Source organism: Lolium perenne, chromosome 5, assembly GCF_019359855.2.
Source record: "Lolium perenne isolate Kyuss_39 chromosome 5, Kyuss_2.0, whole genome shotgun sequence".
Lineage (NCBI taxonomy): Eukaryota > Viridiplantae > Streptophyta > Magnoliopsida > Poales > Poaceae > Lolium > Lolium perenne.
This window is the reverse complement of record NC_067248.2, coordinates 130,660,605-130,686,038: the sequence shown is the minus strand read 5'-3', so window position 1 is coordinate 130,686,038 and position 25,434 is coordinate 130,660,605. Positions and strand designations below refer to the sequence as shown.

Below are 25,434 nucleotides of genomic sequence, written 5' to 3'. Positions count from 1 at the left end.
AGTGCAATATGCAAGTATGTAGGAATCAATGCACAGTTCACACAAGTGTTTGCTTCTTGAGGTGGAGAGAAATAGGTGAACTGACTCAACAATGAAAGTAAAAGAATGGTCCTCCATAGAGGAAAGCATCGATTGCTATATTTGTGCTAGAGCTTTGGTTTTGAAAACATAAAGAGAGCATAAAAATAAAGTTTTGAGAGGTGTATGTTGTTGTCAACGAATGGTAGCGGGTACTCTAACCCCCTTGCCAGACAAACCTTCAAAGAGCGGCTCCCATTTTATTTTATTTTTGTGTGGCACTCCTTCCAACCTTTCTTTCACAAACCATGGCTAACCGAATCCTTCGGGTGCCTGCCAACAATCTCATACCATGAACGAGTGCCTTTTTATTTTAGTTTTATTATGGTGACACTCCTCCCCACCTTTGCTTTCTCAAGCCATGGCTAACCGAATCCTTCGGGTGCCGTCCAACAATCACATACCATGGAGGAGTGTCTATTTTTGTTAATTAATTTGGGACTGGGAATCCCATTGCCAGCTCTTTTTGCAAAATTATTGGATAAGCGGATGAAGCCACTAGTCCATTGGTGAAAGTTGCCCAACAAGATTGAAAGATAAACACCACATACTTCCTCATGAGCTATAAAACATTGACACAAATCAGAGGTGATAAATTTTGAATTGTTTAAAGGTAGCACTCAAGCAATTTACTTTGGAATGGCGGAGAAATGCCATGTAGTAGGTAGGTATGGTGGACACAAATGGCATAGTGGTTGGCTCAAGTATTTGGATGCATGAGAAGTATTCCCTCTCGATACAAGGTTTAGGCTAGCAAGGTTATTTGAAACAAACACAAGGATGAACCGGTGCTGCGAAACTCACATAAAAGACATATTGTAAACATTATAAGACTCTACACCGTCTTCCTTGTTGTTCAAACTCTTTACTAGAAATTATCTAGACCTTAGAGAGACCAATTATGCAAACCAAATTTTAGCAAGCTCTATGTATTTCTTCATTAATAGGTGCAAAGTATATGATGCAAGAGCTTAAATATGAGCACAACAATTGCCAACTATCACATTATCCAAGACATTATAGCAATTACTACATGTATCATTTTCCAATTCCAACCATATAACAATTAACGAAGCAGTTTCAACCTTCGCCATGAATACTAAAAGCTAAGAACACATGTGTTCATATGAACCAGCGGAGCGTGTCTCTCTCCCACACAAGCATTTATTCAAACAAAAACAAAAACAAGAAACATACAGACGCTCCAAGTAAGGCACATATGATGTGGCCGAATAAAAATATAGTTTCAAGAGAAGGAACCTGATAATTTGTCGATGAAGAAGGGGATGCCTTGGGCATCCCCAAGCTTAGATGCTTGAGTCTTCTTGAAATATGCAGGGATGAACCACCGGGGCATCCCCAAGCTTAGACTTTTCACTCTTCTTGATCGTAGTATATCATCCTCCTCTCTTGACCCTTGAAAACTTCCTCCACACCAAACTCGAAACAAACTCATTAGAGGGTTAGTGCATAATCAAAAATTCAAATGTTCAGAGATGACACAATCATTCTTAACACTTCTGGACATTGCACAAAGCTACTGAAAGTCAATGGAATCGAAAAATCCATCAAGCATCTCAAAACAATGCGAAATAAAAGGCAGAATCTGTCAAAACAGAACAGTTCGTATTGACGAATTTTATTGAGGTACTAGACTTACTCAAATGAAAATGCTCAAATTGAATGAAAGTTGCGTACATATCTGAGGATCACTCACGTAAATTGGCATAATTTTCTGAGTTACCTACAGAGAATTTTGCCCAGATTCGTGACAGCAAAGAAATCTGTTTCTGCGCAGTAATCCAAATCTAGTATGAACCTTACTATCAACGACTTTACTTGGCACAACAAAACACAAAACTAAGATAAGGAGAGGTTGCTACAGTAGTAACAACTTCCAAGACACAAATATAAAATAAAATTACTGTAGCAAAATAAACACATGGGTTATCTCCCAAGAAGTGCTTTCTTTATAGCCATTAAGATGGGCTCAGCAGTTTTAATGATGCACTCGCAAGAAATAGTATTTGAAGCAAAAGAGAGCATCAAGAAGCAAATCCAAAACACATTTAAGTCTAACATGCTTCCTATGCAAGGGAATCTTGTAAATAAACAAGTTCATGAAGAGCAAAGTAACAAGCATAGGAAGATAAAACAAGTGTAGCTTCAAAAATTTCAGCACATAGAGAGGTGTTTTAGTAACATGAAAATTTCTACAACCATATTTTCCTCTCTCATAATAACTTTCAGTAGCATCATGAGCAAACTCAACAATATAACTATCAAATAAAGCATTCTTATCATGAGTCTCATGCATAAAATTATTACTCTCCACATAGGCATAGTCAATTTTATTAGTTGTAGTGGGAGCAAATTCAACAAAGTAGCTATCATCAAATATAGGAGGCATATTGTAATCATAATCAAATTTACTCTCCATAGTAGGTGGCACCAAAAGGCTACTATCATTATAATCATCATAAATAGGAGGCAAAGTATCATCAAAGTAAATTTCCTCCTCAATGCTTGGGGGACTAAAAAGATCATGAAAACCAGCTTCCCCAAGCTTAGAACTTTCTATATTATTATCAACAATGATGTTCAAAGCGTTCATACTAATATTACTACCAGCATGCAAATAAGGTTCCATAGGTTTTTTAATTTTCGCATCAAACAATCCATGTTTTAAATCAGGAAATAGAATAAGAAGATCATTCTTGTCCATTATGCCAAACTAGTGTAAACAAGAAACAAAAAGATGCAATTGCAGGATCTAAAGGAAATAGCTTCGAGTACTTACAACGGCGAAAATAGCTTAGTAGCCGAGATCCGGAGTGTGAGTACCTTTTACCTTTCCTCCCCGGCAACGGCGCCAGAAAATAGCTTGATGTCTACGCCCCCTCCTTTTCCTGTAGACAGTGTTGGGCCTCCAAGAGCAGAGGTTTGTAGAACAGCAGCAAGTTTTCCCTTAAGTGGATCACCCAAGGTTTATCGAACTCAGGGAGGAAGAGGTCAAAGATATCCCTCTCATGCAACCCTGCAACCACAAAGCAAGAAGTCTCTTGTGTCCCCAACACACCTAATAGGTGCACTAGTTCGGCGAAGAGATAGTGAAATACAGGTGGTATAAATATATATGAGCAGTGGCAACGGCACCAGAAAAGTGCTTTGCCCAGGACAGTAAACAAGCAGTAGTAACGCAGCAGTAGTAACGCAGTAAAACAGTAAACAAGCAGCGATAGCAGTATTTAGGAACAAGGCCTAGGGATTAGACTTTCACTAGTGGACACTCTCAACTTTGATCACATAACAGAATAGATAAATGCATACTCTACACTCTTGTTGGATGATGAACACCATTGCGTAGGATTACACGAACCCTCAATGCCGGAGTTAACAAGCTCCACAATTCAATGTTCATATTTAAATAACCTTAGAGTGCATGAAAGATCAATTCGACTAAACCAAGTACTAACATAGTATGCACACCGTAACCTTCACACTATGAAAGGAGGAATAGATCGCATCAATACCATCATAGTAATAGTTAACTTCATAATCTACAAGAGATCACAATCATAGCATAAACCAAGTACTTCATGATGCACACACTGCCAACATTACATCATGGAGGAGGAATAGACTACTTTAATAACATCACTAGAGTAGCACATAGATGAATTGTGATACAAAACTCATATGAATCTCAATCATGTAAAGCAGCTCATGAGATCATTGTATTGAAGTACATAGGAGAGAGATTAACCACATAGCTACCGGTACAGCCCCGAGCCTCGATGGAGAACTACTCCCTCCTCATGGGAGACAGCAGCGTTGATGGAGATGGCGGTGGTGTCGATGGAGGAGCCTTCCGGGGGCACTTCCCCGTCCCGGCGGCGTGCCGGAACAGAGACTCCTGTCCCCCAGATCTTGGCTTCGCGATGGCGGCGGCTCTGGAAGGTTTCTGTGGGTTTCGTCGAACTTGATAGGGTTTTCGCGATGGAGGCTTTAAATAGGCGGAAGGGCAGCCTCGGAGGGGGCCTGGGGCCACCACACCATAGGGCGGCGCGGCCCCCCTCTGGCCGCGCCAGGGTGTAGTGTGGGGCCCCCAGGGCTTCCCTCTGGCGGCTCTCGGGTGTTCTGGATGCTTCCAGGCAAAATAGGAACCTGGGCGTTGATTTCGTCCGATTCCGAGAATATTTCGTTACTAGGATTTCTGAAACCAAAAACAGCAGAAAACAGGAACTGGCACTTCGGCATCTTGTTAATAGGTTAGTTCCAGAAAATGCACGAATATGACATAAAGTGTGCATAAAACATGTAGATATCATCAATAATGTGGCATGGAACACAAGAAATTATCGATACGTCGGAGACGTATCATTGCCTCACTTGGAAGCCTAGGAAGAACTTCAACTCTCCCATCATGGACATCTCAAATTTCCTAGTCATCAATAGCTCAAAAGCTTTGTGACGATTGGGGTTAGTTCCACCAAAGATAATATCATCAACATATATTTGACATATAAATAGGTCACCCCCTTTAACCCGCTTGGTGAAAAGGGTGGAATCGACCGTACCCATGCAAAACCCATCATGTAGTAAGAAATCCCTAAGGAACTCATACCAAGCACGTGGAGCTTGCTTGAGACCGTAGAGTGCCTTATGGAGTAAATACACGTGGTTGGGTCGGCATGGGTCTTCGAAACCCGGGGGTTGAGCCACATATGCGGTTTCTTTTAGGGTACCATTCAAAAATGCACTTTTCACATCCATTTGATATAATTTGAAATTGTGGAAAGATGCAAATGCAAGCAAAAGACGAATAGCTTCAAGACGGGCTACCGGCGCAAAGGTATCCTCAAAATCCATACCTTCTATTTGGGAAAACCCTTGCGCCACTAACCTTGCTTTGTTTCGTATGACAATGCCATTCTCATCTTGCTTGTTCTTGAATACCCATTTGGTCCCAATAACATTGATGCGACGATCCTTGGGTCTCTCAACTAGAGACCATACTTCATTACGAGTGAAACACTCCAATTCTTCTTGCATGGCAATTACCCAATCCGGATCAACCAAGGCTTCATGTACCTTGAGTGGTTCAAAACTAGACACAAAAGCATGATGTTGACAATAAGTGATAAGTAATGCATGGTGTCTACGAGTTACCATTCCTCTTGAGATGCTACCAAGGACTTGATCCACTTTCATGTCACTTGCTCTTGTAGCGGCCTTGATCTTCCGAATGGTTCCTTCATGATCAATGAATTCATCTCTTGCTAGTGCTTGATCGTGAGGGATCACTTGAGCTTGATCATGAGTTGAGGATGTTTCTTGATCATCATCATGGTCTTGCTCCGTGGAATGAGGATTTTCTTCTTGTTCTTCAGAACGTGACTCATCTTGAGTAGAGGATGGTTCTTGAGTTGCACTTGATGGTTCGGCTTGAGTTGAGCTGGGCTCCACTTGAGCCGTGCTTGATACATCTACTCCATCATCTTGATCATCATTATGAACTTCCATGGGTCGGATGTGTCCAATGCCCATATGCTTGATGGCACTAGATGGATCATCATCATTACCTGCAACACATGGAACAACTTGCTCCACTTGGGAGCCATTATCCTCCAAGAACACCACGTCACAAGATACTTCAATAGTCCCGGTGGACCGGTTGTAGTATCTATAGGCGTGAGAGTTCTCCGCATATCCAACAAATATACCCTCTATGGTTCTAGTTTCAAATTTACCGAGCTTTCCTTTGTTGTTCTTAACAAGGCATTTGCATCCAAAGACACGAATGTACATGACATTAGGCTTGTTACCGGTAAGAAGCTCGTATGGAGTTTTGTTGTGGAGGGGACGGAGGAAGAGCCGGTTGGAGTAGTGGACGGCCGTAGAGATGGCTTCTCCCCAAAAGTTGTGGGGTGAGTTGAATTCACTCAACATGGTTCTTGCCATCTCAATGATAGTCCGGTTCTTCCTTTCAACAACACCATTTTGTTGAGGGGTGTATGGCGCCGAAAACTCATGTTTGATGCCCTCATCATCAACAAACTCTTGCATAGTGTAGTTCTTGAACTCGGTGCCATTGTCGATCCTAATTGCCTTGATCTCGGATTCATACATACGTTGAGCTTTCTTGGCGAAGGTGATGAACTCTCTATGGGTCTCGTCCTTAGACTTAAGGAGAAATACCCAAGAGTATCTTGAGTAATCATCAACAATGACAAGTCCATACTTGCTTCCACCAAGAGTATCATAATGTGATGACCCAAATAGATCCAAATGAAGGAGCTCCAAAGGCCTAGATGTGGTAACAATACTCTTGATAGGATGCTTCTTCTTGAGTTGCTTTCCGGCTACACATGCACTACAAACACGATCTTTCTTAAAAGAAATGCCGGTTAGTCCCACAATGTGCTCACCCTTTAGGAGTTGTTTAAGATTTCTCATGTTAACATGACCAAGGCGGCGATGCCACAACCAACCTTCGTCATGCTTGGCCTCCATTAGACATGTGGAGGGAGAGGAGCTCTCTTTCGAGAGGTCAACCACGTAAAGGTTGTTCTCCACATATCCAACAAGGACCAATTTGAGATTGTCACTCCTAAAGACTTTCACACAATACTTAGTGAAATATGAATTGTAACCGGCATCAGCAAGATGATATATAGAAAGTAAGTTATAGCCAAGGGATTCAACAAGCATAACCGTCTCAAGGCACAAGTCCTTAGAGATTGCTACCTTGCCATACCCAAGTACCTTTCCTTTTGAATTGTCACCAAAGGTGATGCTTGACTTCTTGTTGATATCTTCAATGAATTGATCAAGCACACCTCTTCCTCCGGTCATATGATTGGTGCATCCACTATCAAACACCCATTTTGGACCACCGGAGGAATACCCCTACAAAATCAAGTAGAGGATTTAGGAACCCATCGATTAATGGGTTCCTTTGCAATGGCAACCATATCTTTTGGTACCCAAATTGAGTACTCTCTATAAGCATAGCCATTAGGAGGGCCAACATAGTTAGCATAGACATCACCATAATAATCAACAAATAATGCATAGTGATTGTTTGGCCCCGTGCGGTCACCATTAGTGGCTTTGCCCTTTGAGGCTTTGCCATTATTAGTGACCTTCTTGTTCTTATCTTGAGCGGGTTTCTCCTTCTTGTAGTTGTTCTTCTTGTGGGACTTGGGAACATATCCAAGTCCAAACTTTTGATTGTTTGACCTTTGCTTACTCAAGAGGTCATCCAATCCCATCTTGTTCTTGGCGGTGGTGAACTTTGCAAGTTCCTTTGTTAACCTAACATTTTCCTCAAGAATAGATGCTTGCTCACAAGAAGATTCATTAGGATGATAGTCAAGACCATATTTGGTCACCAAGGATTCAAGATATGCATTGGTCTCAACATGCAAAGAGAGTTCCTCTTGTAAACGAACATGTTCCTCAACAAGTTTAGCATGCTCACTAGTAAAGGAAGTGGAGGAACAAGCAAGCTTTTCAACATCAATGGGATCCTTCATTGATCCAAGAGCCTTTTTGTAGGTTTCTTGGAGTAGGTCATGGTTCTCTCCAAGTTTCTTGAGCTCATCCTTGACAAGCTTGTTAGCCTTTTCAAGGTGGTCAAGATCCCTAGTGAGAGAAGCATGAGCAATGATACGTCCAATTTGCATCACTATTTTATATCATAATTTGCTGTTATTCATTGATATATTTCATATTGAGACACAATACTTATGTTATTTCATCTATTTTGCATGTTTCATCATTATTGGAGGATCAAGCACCGGAGTCAGGATTCTGCTGGAAAAAGCACCGTCAGAACGCAATATTTCGGAAGATCAACTCTGGAAGGAAATTATACAAAAAATCCTATTTTTCAAGATGACGAAGGAAGCCAGAAGGAGGAGCTGAGAAGACCCAGGGTGGGCCCACACCATAGGGCGGCGCGGCCCATGGCCTGGCCGCGCCACCATGTGGTGTGGGGGTCCACAGCCCCTTTCGCCTCCTTTTCTTCGCGAAATCCTTCGTCCCGAAAACCTAAGCCACAGAGGGTACCTCGCGAAGAGTTACAGCCGCCTCTGCGGGGCGAAGAACACCAGAGAGAAAAGAGCTCTCCGGCGGGCAGGAATCCGCCGGGGAAATTCCCTCCGGGAGGGGGAAATCGACGCCATCGTCACCGTCATCGAGTGGACATCATCTCCATCACCATCATCATCTCCACCATCATCACCGCCGTCTCCACCGCTGGACACCGTCATTGCCATAGCAATTTGGGTTTGATCTTGATTGTTTGATAGGGGAAACTCTCCCGGTATCGATCTCTACTTGTTGTTGATGCTATTGAGTGAAACCATTGAACCAAGTTTATGTTCAGATTGTTATTCATCATCATATCACCTCTGATCATGTTCCATATGATGTCTCGTGAGTAGTTCGTTTAGTTCTTGAGGACATGGGTGAAGTCTAAATGTTAGTAGTGAACTATGGTTGAGTAATATTCAATGGTATGATATTTAAGTTGTGGTGTTATTCTTCTAGTGGTGTCATGTGAACGTCGACTACATGACACTTCACCATTTATGGGCCTAGGGGAATGCATCTTGTACTCGTTTGCCAATTGCGGGGTTGCCGGAGTGACAGAAACCTAAACCCCCGTTGGTATATCGATGCAGGAGGGATAGCAGGATCTCAGAGTTTAAGGCTGTGGTTAGATTTATTCTTAATTACTTTCTTGTAGTTGCGGATGCTTGCAAGGGGTATAATCACAAGTATGTATTAGTCCTAGGAAGGGCGGTACATTAGCATAGGTTCACCCACACAACACTTATCATAACAATGAAGATTATTTAGCCGTATGTAGCGAAAGCACTAGACTAAAATCCCGTGTGTCCTCGAGAACGTTTGGTCATTATAAGTAAACAAACCGGCTTGTCCTTTGTGCTAAAAAGGATTGTGCCACTCGCTGCAATTGTTACTCTCGCACTTTACTTACTCGTACTTTATTCAACTGTTACATCAAAACCCCCTGAATACTTGTCTGTGAGCATTTACAGTGAATCCTTCATCGAAACTGCTTGTCAACACCTTCTGCTCCTCGTTGGGATCGACATTCTTACTTATAGAAAATACTACGATACACCCCCTATACTTGTGGGTCATCAAGACTATTTTCTGGTGCCGTTGCCGGGGAGTGAAGCGCTATTGGTAAGTGGAATTGGTAAGGAAAATCTTTACTGTTTGTGCTGATTTTATTTCTGCCTGCTGCTATAAGTCATTATGGAGAGGTCTTCTCTTCAATTTTTATTTGGGAAATCTACTACTACTGCAACGGTAGTGGATGAGGCGCCAGGTGAGGAAGTGATACCATATAAAATACCTATGAAAATTATTGAACGTGTTATGGATAACCGCTATGAAGGGGATGGAACTGTTCACCCTGGAGATCATTTATTGTTCTTACATGAATTATGCGGTTTATTCAAGTGTGCAGGTATTGCTATGGATGAAGTGAGGAAGAAACTATTCTCTTTATCGCTGTCTGGTAAAGCAGCGCATTGGTATAAATTACTGGATAATGGGGATTCTCTTGAATGGAATGATATTGTGCCCCGGTTTTATTCTAAGTTCTATCCTCCAAGTGAAATTCACAAGGATCGGAATCGCATATATAATTTTTGGCCTCATGATGGAGAGAGTATTGCCCAAGCTTGGGGGAGATTGAAGTCTTTAATGCTCAAATGCCCCATTCATGAGCTTCCTGGTAATGTTATTATTGATAATTTCTATGCAAGACTTTCTTTTCAAAACAAGACCTTGCTGGATACTTCTTGTTCTGGATCATTTACACGCAACAAAGAAGAGTTTAAAAGGGACCTTCTTGATCGGATCCAAGAAAATACTGAAGGTTGGGAGAACGACAAGGATAGAGAATCAGGTATAATTTATGATTATAAATGCATTGAAGCTTTTATGGATACTGATAAATTTCGTAATATGAGTGCTACATATGGTCTTGATTCTCAAGTAGCTGCAAATCTTTATAAAGCTTTTGCCTCTCATTATGAATTGCCAAAGAAGAATTTTGATAAGTATCATAAACCGTATAAAGATAAAATTGATTCATCTATTAATAAATGTGGTGTAGTTGAAACTGCTGATCATGTTATTCCTGAAGCTTATATTGAAAAAACTCCTTTCCCTGCTAAAATGAAGGAGTACTCTGTTATAAATAGTGCGGTTCATAAAAGTGAAAAGAAACCTGTAGAACCTGAAGAACAAATAAAAGTTGAACCTGCTGTTGCAATAGTTAAAGATCTTGTGACTGAAAATGTGGAGGATGGTCATATTATTTTCTGTGAAGATGCTTCTAATATTGTTTCACATCCTAATAAACCCAAACAAGCTAGTGTTCCTATGCTATCTGTTAGAATTGGTAATCATTCCTATTATGGATTATGTGATATTGGTGCAAGCGTTAGTGCTATTCCTTATGAGCTTTACACGGAGATTATGCATGAAATTGATTCTTGCGAACTTGAAGATATTGATGTGGTCATTCAGCTGGCTAATAGAGAAACTATTTCTCCAATTGGTATTGTTCGAGATGTGGAAGTTTTATGCGGTAAGATTAAATATCCTGCTGACTTTTTGGTACTTGGTTCTGCTGCTAGTGATTATTGTCCTATTATTTTTGGTAGACCTTTTCTAAATACTTGTGGAGCTATTATAGATTGCAAGAAAGAGAAAATTTTGACTAAATTTGCTGGTGAATCTTATGAGTTTAACTTCTCTAAATTTACCAAAACTCCTTATAAAGCTGATTTGCCTAGTGATGATTTTAAAATGGAACAGTGTGCATCTATTGTTCTTGTTCCTAATAATCCTTTGCAGCAACATTTGGAGGATAGCGAGAGTGAAGTCTTTAGGAAAGAAAGAGATGAGCTTGAGGAAATTTTTCTTCGCCAACCTATTCTCAAGCATGATTTACCGGTGGAAGACTTGGGTACAACACCGCCACCAAAGGAAGATCCTGTTTTTGATTTAAAGCCTTTGCCTGATAACCTTAAATATGCTCATATTGATGATAAAAAAATATATCCTGTTATTATTAGTTCTAAGCTTTCAGAGATTGAGGAAGAAAGGTTATTGGAAATATTGAAGAAACACCGAGGCGCTATTGGCTACACTCTTGATGATTTAAAAGGGATTTCTCCTTCTATTTGCCAACATGCTATTAATATGGAAGATGATGCGAAGCCTGTTGTTGAACATCAGCGTCGTCTAATTCCGAAGATGAAGGAAGTGGTAAGGAATGAGGTATTAAGACTTCTTGAAGCTGGTATTATATATCCTATTGCTGATAGTAGATGGGTTAGTCCTGTGCATTGCGTTCCCAAGAAAGGAGGAATGACTGTTGTGCCTAATGATAATGATGAGCTCATTCCTCAAAGAGTAGTTGTAGGGTATAGAATGTGCATAGATTTTCGAAAAGTTAATAAAGTTACTAAGAAAGATCATTACCCTTTACCATTTATTGATCAAATGCTAGAAAGATTGTCTAAAAATACACATTTTTGTTTTCTTGATGGTTATTCCGGGTTTTCACAAATTGCTGTTAAAGCTAAAGATCAAGAGAAAACCACTTTCACTTGTCCCTATGGAACTTATGCTTATAGACGTATGCCTTTTGGTTTATGTAATGCTCCTGCTACTTTTCAAAGATGCATGTCTGCTATTTTTCATGGTTTTTGTGAGAGTATTGTAGAGGTATTCATGGATGATTTTTCCGTCTATGGGAATTCTTTTGATAGTTGCTTGCGAAACCTTGATAAAGTTTTGCAGAGATGTGAAGAAACTAACCTTGTTCTTAATTGGGAGAAATGCCACTTTATGGTTAATGAAGGAATTGTATTGGGACATAAAATTTCTGAGAGAGGTATAGAAGTTGATAGAGCTAAAGTTGAAGCGATTGAGAAGATGCCCTATCCTAGGGATGTTAAAGGTATTCGTAGTGTTCTTGGTCATGCTGGGTTTTATAGGAGATTTATTAAAGATTTCTCCAAGATTTCAAAGCCTCTTACTAATCTTCTTCAAAAAGATGTACCTTTTTTTTTTGATGATGATTGTAAGGAAGCTTTTGAAACTCTTAAGAAAGCCTTAACAACTGCTCCTATAGTTGAACCTCCTGATTGGAACTTACCCTTTGAGATTATGTGTGATGCTAGTGATTTTCTTTGTAGGCGCTGTTCTTGGACAGCGAGTAGATAAAAAACTGAATGTTATTCATTATGCTAGTAAAACTCTTGATGCTGCTCAAAGAAATTATGCTACAACTGAAAAAGAATTATTAGCTGTAGTCTTTGCTTGCGATAAATTTAGATCTTATATTGTTGATTCAAAAGTTACTATTCATACTGATCATGCTGCAATTAGATACCTTATGACAAAGAAAGATGCTAAGCCGAGGCTTATTAGATGGGTACTTCTTTTGCAAGAATTTGATTTACATATTGTAGATAGGAAAGGTCTTGATAATCCTGTTGAGATAATTTGTCTAGATTGGAAAATATTGCTTATGATCCTGTTCCTGTTAATGATAGTTTTCCAAATGAACAATTGGCTGTAATAAAGGTGAGCTCGCGAGACAGTCCTTGGTATGCTGATTATGCTAACTTTATTGTTTCCAAGTACTTGCCTCCAACCTTTTCAAATTTCAAAGAAAGGAGGAAGTTCTTTTATGACTTGAGGCATTATTTCTGGGATGACCCACACTTATATAAAGAAGGAGTGGATGGTATTATGCGAAGATGTGTTCCCGAATATGAACAACAAGAGATATTGAGTAACTGTCATGGTAGTGCTTATGGAGGACATCACGCCGGAGAAAGAACCACGCAAAAGGTTCTACAATCAGGTTTTTATTGGCCAACTCTCTTCAAAGATGCAAGGAAGTTTATTTTATCTTGTGATGAATGCCAAAGGGTTGGTAATATCTCCAGACGTAATGAAATGCCTATGAATTATACTCTTGTTATTGAACCGTTTGATTGTTGGGGATTTGACTTCATGGGACCTTTTCCGTCTTCAGAAGGTAATACTCACATACTTGTTGCTGTTGATTATGTTACTAAATGGGTGGAAGCTATACCTACAAAAAGTGCTGATGGTGAGACCTCTTTAAGAATGCTTTTAGACATTATTTTTCCTAGATTTGGAGTGCCTAGATATATTATGACTGATGGAGGTTCTCATTTTATTCATGGAGGTTTTAGAAAAACTCTTGCTAAGTATGGTATTAATCATAGAATTGCTTCCGCTTATCATCCTCAAACTAGTGGCCAAGTAGAATTATCAAATAGAGAGATTAAATCTATTTTGGGAAAGACCGTTAATAAAACTAGAAAGAATTGGGCTAGTAAATTGAAGGATGCACTATGGGCTTATAGAACTGCTTATAAAAATCCCATGGGAATGTCACCTTATAAAATGGTTTATGGGAAAGCTTGTCATTTACCTTTAGAACTAGAGCACAAAGCTTATTGGGCTGTTAGAGAATTAAATAAAGATCCTAAACTTGCCGGTGATAAGAGGTTGTTGCAATTAAGTTCTCTAGATGAATGAAGAAGTGAAGCTTATGAAAATGCTAAACTCTTTAAAGAGAAAGTTAAAAAATGGCATGATAGAAGGATTATCAAAAGAGAATTTAATATTGGGGATAAAGTCCTATTGTATCGGTCTCATCTCAGATTCTTTGCAGGGAAATTACTCTCGAAATGGGAAGGACCATATGTTGTCGAGGAGGTGTATCGTTCAGGAGCAATCAAAATTAGCTCTCTCCAAGGCAATGCCACGCAAGTGGTGAATGGACAAAGACTCAAGCATTATATCTCAGGTGATTCCTATAATGTTGATGTTGATATTATTCAAGTGGAAACACCGAAGGCTTTTATCAAAGGGCAAATTGACAGTCCGCCAGAACTCGACTTTGAATAGGTAACGATCGTAATGAAAAGTACGCAATTTACTTTCCGAACAATATTTTTACTGTTTTTGGAAAATATGAAAAATTACGAGTTCGAAACGGAGTGGAAAGGACGCACGAGGGGCTGCCACCATAGGGCGGCGCGGCCTGACCTGGGCCCGCGCCGACCTATGGTCTGGTCGCCTCGTCGCCCCTTTCCGACTCTGGTTCGATCTGGTACTTTCCGTTTGTCGTGAAATTTTTTGCTATATAATCCCCCGGACCCCTGGAGGTCCGTATATCGTTTTCTCGATGTATTTTGTTTCGAGCTGTTTCTGCCAGGATCTGTTTTCAGTTTAGAAGCACCATGGTCTCCAAGAACAAAGGCAAGGAGTTTCCGGATGAAGATGATCGAGATCTTGGGTGGAAAGAGGAAGACAAGGACGTCAAGGAAGAGGATGAAGAAGAGGTGGAGGAAGATTCGCGCGCACACCCGCGTGCTACCATCGCAAGCATCAAGGTGGTGGACAACCCTTTTAGTGCAAACAAGAGCGCAATAATTCGCACTGGAGGAGCGGTTCCACGTCATTACCTAGCTTCGAAAACATCTCTATCAGGCATTCACCATCCCTTCCACAATCTAATTTTCAATAATCAAATTGAAGGGACTCCAAAGGCAGCATTGCCTAGCCAGTGGGATATAGATCATTCTAACACTGCAGGAGAGAAGGAGCCTGAGGCTGAAGAGTGGGGAAATAACTCCAAGAGCTGGGACTCGCCGTCGGACAGACTCCTTAACCGCGTCGAGCACAATTCAGAGATGATTCGCAATCTCATATACAGGATTGATGAGCTTCAGGAGCTTATTGAGAAGCTTGTCAGGAATTCATCACCACCATCACCGAAGGAGTAATTCATCATCGGTATTGGCATCCCCTTGGTTTGTTCCAAGCTTGGGGGAGCGCCGCGGTATCACATTATCACTACCTTTTACTTTTATTGTCAAGTAGTGTCATATCATGAGTAGGGAAGTTATCATATAAGATGGGTTGCAGTTGGAAGTATCTCTCCTTTAGTTGGTTGTCTATGTATCCCTTGGTGTGAGTTATCGTTATGGAATATTAATGAGAAGTCTTATCATTTACGTATTGCACATCTTATTTTAGTTTGCAATCTCTACTATATGATTTACCTTGTTGTTAGTATTGGTATCACTTTGGGAGCATTGAATAAATCTATTTGGTTTTGGCAAACTTAGCATTGGTCAATAGCAACAACACTTTGAGGTTTAGTTAGAAAAGAGAAATACATGTAGATGTTTCATTGTCTTTCTTTCTTGTTAGCTCATAGCTTATTATTCTGAAGTTAAAATTGTTTGTGCTTACAAGGAAGATGCATGATTGTTTCTATCACATGTATATTTGTTTGTTTCCCTCGACTCTTATGCTTGCTAATTAACCTTGCTAGCCAAAGACCTGAACTGAGAGGGAATACTTCTCGTGCATCCAAACCTTAGCCCAAACCGATGCCATTTGTGTCCACCATACCTACCTACTACATGGTATTTTCTGCCATTCCAAGTAAATACTTCATGTGCTACCTTTAAACAATTCAAAACTTAGTATCTCTTATTTGTGTCAATGTTTCATAGCTCATGAGGAAGTATGTGGTGTTTTATCTTTCAATCTTGTTGGGCAACTTTCACCAGTGGACTAGTGGCTTCATCCGCTTATCCAATAATTTTGCAAAAAGAGCTGGCAATGGGAGTCCCAGTCCCAAATTAACTAAACTAAATAGACACTCCTCCATGGTATGTGATTGATGGACGGCACCCGAAGGATTCGGTTAGCCATGGCTTGAGAAAGCAAAGGTTGGGGGGAGTGTCATCATCATAATAAAATTAAAATAAAAAGGCACTCCTTCATGGTATGAGATTGTTGGCAGGCACCCGAGGATTCGGTTAGCCATGGTTTGTGAAAGAAAGGTTGGAAGGAGTGCCACATAAAATGAAAATAATATGGGAGCCACTCTTTGAAGGTTGTCTGGCAAGGGGGTTAGAGTACCCGCTACCAGTCGTTGACAACAACAAACACCTCTCAAAATATTACCTTTATTATCTCTATATGATTTCAAAACTGAAAAAGCTCTAGCACATGATTTAATCCCTGCTTCCCTCTGCGAAGGGCCTGTCTTTTACTTTATGTTGAGTCAGTAAACCTATTTCCCTCCATCTCAAGCAAGCATTTGAGTAGTTGTGATCAAACCATTATATTGTGATTTGCTTCATCATGTCTTTTATTCTTCCTTGTTTAGTACAAGTTTTATCTGAATGAATATAGCTTTGCAAGTTATCAATGATCATGAAAAGACCATTATGATTGAGTATGCAAGTTGTGCCTTATAAATTTTAACATGAGAGCGCTGCTCAATGAGATAAGTATAATCTGTTAATTGTTCTCTGACCAAGAACGAAGTTTGCCATCACCATTTATGATTTCTTATGCACCTTTATTTGTGATTACCTTATACTTGTTTCAAGTTGAATTATATGAGGAAGTTGTTTATTATAATGTCTTGTGTGAATGAATATGATGCTTCTTGTCCGTATTTTATTTATCGACTCTTCACTCCATAAACATGTGGTCCTGTTTATCGAGCTCAGTTTCGCTTGGGGACAAGCGAAGTCTAAGCTTGGGGGGAGTTGATACGTCCAATTTGCATCACTATTTTATATCATAATTTGCTGTTATTCATTGATATATTTCATATTGAGACACAATACTTATGTTATTTCATCTATTTTGCATGTTTCATCATTATTGGAGGATCAAGCACCGGAGCCAGGATTCTGCTGGAAAAAGCACCGTCAGAACGCAATATTTCGGAAGATCAACTCTGGAAGGAAATTATACCAAAAATCCTATTTTTCAAGATGACGAAGGAAGCCAGAAGGAGGAGCTGAGAAGACCCAGGGTGGGCCCACACCATAGGGCGGCGTGGCCCATGGCCTGGCCGCGCCACCATGTGGTGTGGGGGGGCCACAGCCCCTTTCGCCTCCTTTTCTTCGCGAAATCCTTCGTCCCGAAAACCTAAGCCACAGAGGGTACCTCGCGAAGAGTTACAGCCGCCTCTGCGGGGCGGAGAACACCAGAGAGAAAAGAGCTCTCCGGCGGGCAGGAATCCGCCGGGGAAATTCCCTCCGGGAGGGGGAAATCGACGCCATCGTCACCGTCATCGAGCTGGACATCATCTCCATCACCATCATCATCATCTCCACCATCATCACTGCCGTCTCCACCGCTGGACACCGTCATCGCCGTAGCAATTTGGGTTTGATCTTGATTGTTTGATAGGGGAAACTCTCCCGGTATCGATCTCTACTTGTTGTTGATGCTATTGAGTGAAACCATTGAACCAAGTTTATGTTCAGATTGTTATTCATCATCATATCACCTCTGATCATGTTCCATATGATGTCTCGTGAGTAGTTCGTTTAGGTCTTGAGGACATGGGTGAAGTCTAAATGTTAGTAGTGAACTATGGTTGAGTAATATTCAATGGTATGATATTTAAGTTGTGGTGTTATTCTTCTAGTGGTGTCATGTGAACGTCGACTACATGACACTTCACCATTTATGGGCCTAGGGGAATGCATCTTGTACTCGTTTGCCAATTGCGGGGTTGCCAGAGTGACAGAAACCTAAACCCCCGTTGGTATATCGATGCAGGAGGGATAGCAGGATCTCAGAGTTTAAGGCTGTGGTTAGATTTATTCTTAATTACTTTCTTGTAGTTGCGGATGCTTGCAAGGGGTATAATCACAAGTATGTATTAGTCCTAGGAAGGGCGGTACATTAGCATAGGTTCACCCACACAACACTTATCATAACAATGAAGATTATTTAGCCGTATGTAGCGAAAGCACTAGACTAAAATCCCGTGTGTCCTCGAGAACGTTTGGTCTGTCCTTTGTGCTAAAAAGGATTGGGCCACTCGCTGCAATTGTTACTCTCGCACTTTACTTACTCGTACTTTATTCAACTGTTACATCAAAACCCCCTGAATACTTGTCTGTGAGCATTTACAGTGAATCCTTCATCGAAACTGCTTGTCAACACCTTCTGCTCCTCGTTGGGATCGACATTCTTACTTATCGAAAATACTACGATACACCCCCTATACTTGTGGGTCATCAAGCAACTTCAAGCTCCTCCTTTGAGGCATTGAGCTCTTGAGTCAATGATTGAGCCCTATCAATAGTTTCTAGGTCCTTAACTTTATCAAGTTCATAAGTTTCAATTTGTTGCTTAAGGCCTTGAGATATGCACCTTTCGGTTTTTAGCTCTTGTCTTAGGAGATTGAATCTCCGTTCCTTCTCATTCAAATGATATTCTAATTCCTCAATAGACTCATCCTTTTCTTTGAGTGAATCCATCAAGAAATCAAACTTGACAAGAGCTTCACCACGAAGGGTGCATCTAACATCATAGAGTTCCTTAAGCACAATTAATTCTTCTTGATTTTCATTTTCATCATCAAGAACACTAGATAGGGAAGGTGGGGGTTCCATTACCTTGGTTTCCCTTGCCATAAGACAAGAGCCAACAATTGTAGATGAGGGAGAGTCATCGGAGTCATCATCTTGAGTTGTCCTTGCCATGAAGGAAGATCCAACATCATTCTCCGTGGAGTAGTCCTTGGAGTAGTCATATGTGAAGAGTGACCCGGGCTTAGAGAAAGCCAAACCGGCCACCCCGACCTCCTTCTCCTCATCTTCCTCTTCATCATCGGACAAGTACTCGGCCCTAACAAAGGCTCTTCCCTTGTTCTTCTTGTATCGATCGTTGATTGGGTTTGGCTTCAATCTTGGCTTGACCCCTTTGATGAATCTTGGCTTGTCTACCCTTTTCTCATAAGGGCACTCATTTGCAAAGTGGCTATCTTCATCACAATTGTAGCAAGTTCTCTTCTTCTTCTTGTCATTGAGGAGCATAGGGAACTTTGCCTTGTACTTCTTGGCAAAGAAAGCAAAGTCGGTAGCAATGTCACTAGTTGAAGTCATCTCTTCATCTTCTTCAATCTCATAGTGTTCTTTGCTTCCATGATCGGCCCTAGCTTTGAGAGCAAGGTTGTGTGGCGCTTCATGGTTGTGTGAGGCTTCATCAACACGGTTCATTGCCATGAGCCTCTTTCCCGCTTTGGCCATGTTTTCATTGGCGGCCACATAGGAGACTAGATCATCGGAGTTGAGGTTGGCACTCTTGGTCATGATTTGCAAGTTGAGTGCAAGGTTGGTGTCTTCTTGATTGACGGCAATCATAGCAATGACCTTGGACTTTATGAATGCTTCATTCATCTCGAAGCCGTCATTACACTTCTCAACACCAAGTCCCTTGACCCTTACTCTAAGAGCACCAAGTCTTGCATAAGCATCGACCACGGACTCTCCTTCTCGAATCATGAAATTGATGGGCCTCTTTCTTTGCGGTCTCATAAAGAGCTGATTGGATCAAATCGGTTCCCTCTTGGAGTACTACGATTCGATCCCACAACTCTTTAGCGGAGTCTATGTCATTGACTTGATCAAGGAGCTTGCGGTTGATGCCACTCCTAATCTTGTCACGTGCGAAGGCGTTGAGTTGACGGTTGTAGAATATGGTGGAGGTCAACCGAATGGGATCTTGTGGCTCCCGGTATCCATGAACAATAATCTCCCATAACTCCACGCTGCAGCTGCGAATATGAGATTCCATAGAAGATTTCCAAAAAGGAAAGTGAGTTCCATCAAAATGGGGAACATTCCCACTATGGTTTATATGAGGCATGGGTGAAGTGTTTTTGGGATAGTCATGGTTGACTTCACGAAAGCTCCCTAGGTAGGCCGAAGCCGTACTAGGGGGCCCGCTAGTCAAGTTCTTAAGCATGGCAGACATCTCTGCCATTTGGCTTTGTAGTTCATCCTCCTTTTTCTTCTTCTCGGCATCATATGCCAAGAATCTAGATTTCATCTCTTTAACCGAAAGGTTAGAGTTTTCATCTAGACCCTCAAATAGTTTATCCATCTCACTCTTAAGGCGGTGAAGCCCTTAATAAGAGTCCAGGCTCTGATACCAATTGAAAGTATAGAGATGGTAAACCTAGAGGGGGGTGAATAGGTTTCTACAGATTTTAATTCTTTCTTTGCAATATTAGTCTTTGCGGAATATAAAGGTGAGCCTAATGCAAACTAGGTGAAGCAACCTATATGAGGATACAACTAACTCGAGCACGAAGGCTCTCTCAGGCAGTTAAATCACAAGTAAGGAGTTTGGTTAGAGATAACCGATAGCACGCGGAGGCGAGGATGTATTCCCGTGTTCCCTTCCTTTGCAAGAAGGTACATCACGTTTGGAGGGGTGGAGGTCCCACGAAGGATTCCCCACGCCACGAAGGCTCACCCTATTCTCCGGAGCCTATCCCACGAAAGAATAGCTCACTCACTTGTGGTAGACTTTGAGGTAGCCTCCAAACCTTCACAATCTTGCCCGGAGCAAATCCACAGCCCGGATGCTTCCGGACTCCTCTTGCCTACCTAGGGTTTCCAAGGAACCCTAGGAAGCAAGCTTCTCGATGAATACAAGGGGGAATGAGATTTGGCTTGGTAGAACAGTAGATCGGGTCCTCCTCTAGTGATTCCCCGGAGGGATTTGAGTTTGGGTGGAGGAGGAGGGAGATCGGAGGCTTTTGGTGTTTCTAGCAATGGAGTAAGAGAGAGAGAGAGCTCAAGAACAGCTTGTAGTGTAGTGCCTAACTGTTCTGAGGTAGGAGAAGGCCTATTTATAGTGTTCTTCGAAATATGGTCGTTGGTCACTTGCCACCTCATCTTTTCTCTCGACAAACCCGGTCAACCGGACCCCTGACCGGACTGTCCGGTCTGCAGGCCGGTCAGACCGGGGTAGTGACCGGACCTGCCGGTTGTGACCGGATGCTGGACCGGATCCTAACCGGAGACACTTTTCTTCTTCCAGGAGCTCCTCCGGTTGGCGCCCGGTCGACCGGACCACACGCCAGGCTCGCCGGTCTGGAGGCCGGCTGACCGGGCGGCAAACCGGATTACTCAGGCGTTGGTTTGGCGCCCGGTCGACCGGACCGCACGCCGGACCAGCCGGTCTGGAGCCCGGTCCAACCGGGTGGCTGACCGGATTTCTGATGTAGACCCCTTTTCGATTGTTGTTGAAGTGGGGGGTCTCCTTTAGCCTTCTTGTTCCTTTGATACACCATTTATTCCTCTTTGCCTAATACCTGAGATAATCCTTATAAACGTATTAGGTCAAATACTCTAGCACGGTGTCATTGTTACCAAAATAATGGATAAGGGTAAAATACCCTTACAGCATGTTGGGTGAACAAATTACAGTTGGGCAATTGACAAATAAAGATGGCATGACAATGCACATACATGTTATGATGAGTAGTGTGAGATTTAATTGGGCATTACGACAAAGTACATAGACCGCTATCCAGCATGCATCTATGCCTAAAAAGTCCACCTTTGGGTTAGCGTCCGTACCCCTTCCAGTATTAAGTTGCAAACAACAGACAATTGCATTAAGTATGGTGCGTAATGTAATCAACACAAATATCCTTAGACATAGCATTGATGTTTTAGCCCAAGTGGCAACAACACATCCACAACCTTAGAACTTTCTCACATCGTCCTGCATTTAATGGAGGCATGAACCCACTATCGAGCATAAATACTCCCTCTTGGAGTTACAAGTAACGACTTGGCCAGATCCTCTACTAGAAACGAAGAGCATGCAAGATCTTAAACAACACATATATGATAGATTGATAATCAACATAACATAGTATTCCATATTCATCGGATCCCAACAAACGCAACATGTAGCATTACAAATATATGATCTTGATCATGTTAGGCAGCTCACAAGATCCAACAATGATAGCACAATGAGGAGAAGACGACCATCTAGCTACTGCTATGGACTCATAGTCCAGGGGTGAACTACTGACACATCAATCCGGAGACGATCATGGCGATGAAGAGTCCTCCGGGAGATGATTCCCCTCTCCGGCAGGGTGCCGAAGGCGATCTCCTGAATCCCCCGAGATGGGATTGGCGGCGGCGGTGTCTCTGGAAGGTTTTTCGTATCGTGGCTCTCGGTACTGGGGGTTTCGCGACGAAGACTTTTTATAGGCGAAAGGGCAGAGAAGGGGGCTGACGGGGGCCCCACACGCTAGGGCGGCGCGGGCCCCCTGGGCCACGCGGCCCTAGTGTGGTGGCGCCTCATCGCCCTACTTCGTATCTCCTTCGGTCTTCTGGAAGCTTTGTGGAAAAATAAGACCATGGGCGTTGATTTCGTCCAATTCCGAGAATATTTCCTTACTAGGATTTCTGAAACCAAAAACAGCAGAAAACAGCAACTGGCTCTTCGGCATCTTGTCAATAGGTTAGTGCCGGAAAATGCATAAATATGACATAAAGTGTGTATAAAACATGTGAGTATCATCATAAAAGTAGCATGGAACATAAGAAATTATAGATACGTTTGAGACGTATCAATACTCACACAAGGCGATAAATGTGGCAATGCAACTATATGTAGGAAAGGTTGCAATGCACTAGAGAGACGCTGGCAAAGCTCAACGAGACAGGCACAAGATTGCTCAACTACGGGTACAGTAAAGTAAACTTAGGCCTTCACTTGATTCTTCTAGCACTTCACTTTTCTTTTTGGATTTTCTATTTTGTATAACACGCAGCTATGTAGCTCTTTTTTCTTCTTTTCTATTTTCTGTTTTTTATGACTCAACTCCTTGATAACACGGCCAACAGATAATGCAAAGTACCAAAACCCTAATGAGCAGCCTGTCGAGCGGTAAAACAAGTCTCTTCTGGAGAAGTTCTTAGTCACTTATATCGAAAGTTTGTGGCTATGGTTTGGACAAACACACTGTATGCTATGTGTACTCGGAGTAACAAAAACTGAAACTAGATGATAGTAGAGACTCAAACCCTAACAACTAGATGAAAGAAAAAGATACGCAAAAATAACTACGAAAAGCAACTAAAACTTGAAATTAGTGCAATCTAAGGCTATGGCAAACCCTAACCCTATTTTTTTGGCTTTTTATGGATAGGAAACACTCACAACTCAACTATGGGGTGGATTGTGGATGGCTTGCCGAGGAAACACCGGAATCTGATACCAAGATGATAAGGGGTGGCCCGATCTTCTCAGTAAGCAACAGTGGTGATGATGATCACGGGGTGATTGCAGCGGAGGTAACTTGATGAAGTGGATGATAACTTGTATGGCGCAAAGAGACCTCTCGATTGGTCCCTGTCGCCAATGCAACAACTCTCAACCCTGCAAGATATTCGCAACTTCACATACTTGCGCACGTAGCCGCCGACCACGAAGCGGTAAGTTGCAACCCAGATTACACAAGACTTTCAGATCTACACAATATCAAGCAATATGGTGTAGGGAATTCAATAGTTTTGCAGAGCGAACAACTAAGAACTAAGGTTTATCTTAAACATGGTCTAAAGCAACTTTGGGGGCGTCCTGGGCACTTATATAGGCGTTTGGGACGACCTCAGGTCGAAAAAGTACGAAAATAACCGACCCAGAATAGACCTGGTCGAGACAGACTCGGACACGGCCGGTCTGGGGGCCGGTCGACCGGGCCTGGGACCGGGCTGGCCGGTTCAAACCGGGCCAGGGACCGGGTGCTGACCGGGTGGGTGAATTGTCGCGCAGTAACCCTCCCGGTTGACATCAGCTGATTTTCCGGTTGGAGCCGGGCCGGATCCGGTGTGCCGCCCGGTTGGATCGGGCCAGGGACCGGGCGCGCCGGCGTGGCGGCCGGTCTGACCGGGTGCTGGGCCGGCCTGGACTTTCTCTTCTCCTCTCGCGCATGCCTCCCGCTCCTCCCTCGCGCGTCCATGAGATATCTTCATGTCCAGCTCCACGTCCATCTTCATGTCCAGCTGCTCCTCTCCTCCTCGTGCGATGCTTGTCTCCTCTTCATACCTGATGATACATAAGTAATAGGACTTAGGCAGTATAAAGTTCTCATCAATCAAAGTATCGTTTAGGAACAAGTTCACCTGTTGTTTAAGTAGCTTCGCACGAGCCCTTGTAATTGGTCCAATCCGAACTTCATTGGACTTGAGCTTCACAGCAGGTTCATCTTCATTTGGTAATGACGGAGGTGGTAGTGTGGTAGGGATGTCCTCATCAGATCCCATCTCACATGGAATTTCTGAACTGTCATGTCCGACAACGCCACCGGCGGGTTGCTCAAATATACCAACGAGGTGGGAGTTTTGGTCGATGATCTAGCTTTCCACAACGGCCTACTAACGAATGAAGACGAATCGTACCTTTGTCCACACCGAGACCACAACCGGCAAGATCCACAAGTACTGGCTCAAGATACCCAAGCTAGGCCTCAACCCTCGAGGAACTTGTACAACCACCGGGGTTTAGAACAACATCAAGGCGAGCCCGAAAGGCGGGTTCTGGATCGGCCTCCACAGCAAGCGAGGAAAGTTTGCCAAGTGGTACATCACTTACCCGCGGCTTAGGAGGCTGGTCAGGAAGCTGCCTCCATGGCACGTGCAGCAGATCATGGCATTCATGAGCCATTTCGGACGTCACATGATCGCTCTGAGGATAAGCGAGGAGGGCAAGATAGTGAAGGAGATTATTGTCCATGGTGCAGCGAGGGAGATGTTCGGGTCATTAGCGAAGTGGAGGAGAGGCATGTGTGCTTTTGGATTGGCTCCGTTCATCTCCCTTTTCTTGGGTTTTATAGTTTATAGGTTCGGTGTTACAAATTATGCGAATTACCTGTAAAAATTGTGCAAATTAGGGAATTTGTTGTGTACTAAAAGGACCTCATGCAATGATGTGCTGTTTTTTTTGTTGTTGGTGTTTTTTTCTCCATGTTTGTGCATTGGGCTTCGCTCCTTTCATTGGGTGGCGCTATAGAGAGGGCTTGCTTCGATCGGTTTGGTAATTTGGCATTGTGTTTTGGTTTGAATTGTGAACTTTTCTTCATGTATAGAAAGGTGAAAAACATATTGAGGTATTTGGTTCCTGAAACAAAAATATGAACCTGGTAAAATAGATTATGTAGTCAAAATTTATAACAAAATAAAATAACAGCAAAGTACACTCTCAATAGCTTTGTAATCTTGCTTATTCTAAGCATTATACTAATTTCTAAAATAATTATCAACATTTTCGTTTGCTTCCCTGTGAGATCAACATTGAAATATGTACAAGTGTATCAAAGTTTTTTAAAAAACACAGTGTTTTGATGAAACTTAATTTGTTGCCCTTGATGAGAACATAGTG

At 42.2% G+C, this 25,434-nt stretch overlaps 1 pseudogene; it reads left to right on the top strand.

The window, feature by feature from the left end:
* The window catches only part of LOC139831594 (protein STRICTOSIDINE SYNTHASE-LIKE 10-like), a 147,542-nt pseudogene extending 122,646 nt beyond the window's left edge, over positions 1–24,896 (top strand).
* Positions 24,897–25,434: the final 538 nt, after the last annotated feature.